Raw genomic sequence first — 1,384 nt, 5'->3', positions numbered from 1 at the left:
TGCTGCATCCCAAGCATTCTTCCACCGCGTGCTTCCTCATCCGCCGCCGTTGGCTCCCCTCTCATCACGTAAGTCCAGTATTCGCCTAAGTAGTGCATGGCTTTGGCTTCCGTGTTTGCTGTAAATAGCAGGGAAAGCCTCTGTGTAAAAAGGCATGCGTCGGTTCCTAGGATAAGATGTCTGACATTTTAAAGAGGTCATGAAAAAACTTCTTTACGTTCTGCTCTCTTTTCGCACCCACTGGATGAGTTTATCTTGTTCTGTTATTTTTTCCATAATCTTAATTCAGTTCAGGGCTACATAAGATTGATCAAAGAGAGTAAATACTACAAGAAATAAATTGTACTTTCTGGGCTTAAAGTTACTAGGGCTGTATAATGATTCATTAATTCTGCGTAAAAAATCATACTCATTCAGATTTCTTGATACACATTATAGTTTAAAGATTTAAGTTTTTTTTCTTTTTTTGTTACTTGCGTATTTCTTTATAGTTGTTAATTTACATGTGGATAAATGTTATAGCATGTTATGTTAGGAGCAACATACAATTAGTTTAGTGTTGTTGGCAACGTATTGGAATTTTCATATATATTTTTTAACACAAAGAAAATAAAAATACAACCAGGAATGTGAGCAAAATTATATATATTTTTAAATAAGGAAAACTTTCATATTCTTCTACACGTTGCCAGTTATCCATCACGTTCGTTGTTACGAGTGGATTTACTAGTATTTGTTATTTTTTTTGCTTTACTTGTTAGGCTTTGAGCGAACCCTTTGACTGCATGAGAATGAGTGTAAATGAATAACACAAAGATCGAGATACAGAAGCATGCAAAATTAATCTTTCACTACGTTGAAAGAGTTTCGTTTAGAAATATCATTTACGTTTATCATTAGTCGTTAAGCTAGAGCAAACCCGGCACTCTAAATATATATATCTCGGTCTTAAAAGAGGAATCCATAAGGTTCGTTTTCCCCTCCCTCACACGGAGCACGTAAACCCACCTCATGGATCCAGAACCTGTACATAAGATAACACTGGAATGAAGGGAGGAATGTATGCGTCGGGCAGGTTCCTGACATGTATTTATTATGTACAAATACAACTTTCTCTTAACATGCCTTATTCTTTCTCCTTTGCCTTAAAAAAAAAAAATGATTACAGAAAACGATGCTGTCTGATTGAGACCAGTTTATTGTAGAGTGGGGAACGACTAGAAAATATGTTTTTTATTACCTTTTAGAAAACAGGTGATCAACGGGAGAACAACGGCTATAAACACCTAGAGAGAAAACGAGTTGAAACAGATGGAGCGAGTGCGTATTTCAAAAATTCACAGTACCTTGCCTTACTTGAGAGCTCATGTGGATGCTTACTGAG

This window comes from Penaeus monodon, chromosome 30 (assembly GCF_015228065.2).
Source record: "Penaeus monodon isolate SGIC_2016 chromosome 30, NSTDA_Pmon_1, whole genome shotgun sequence".
Classification (NCBI taxonomy): Eukaryota; Metazoa; Arthropoda; class Malacostraca; order Decapoda; family Penaeidae; genus Penaeus; species Penaeus monodon.
Note: the sequence above shows the minus strand (reverse complement) of the source record.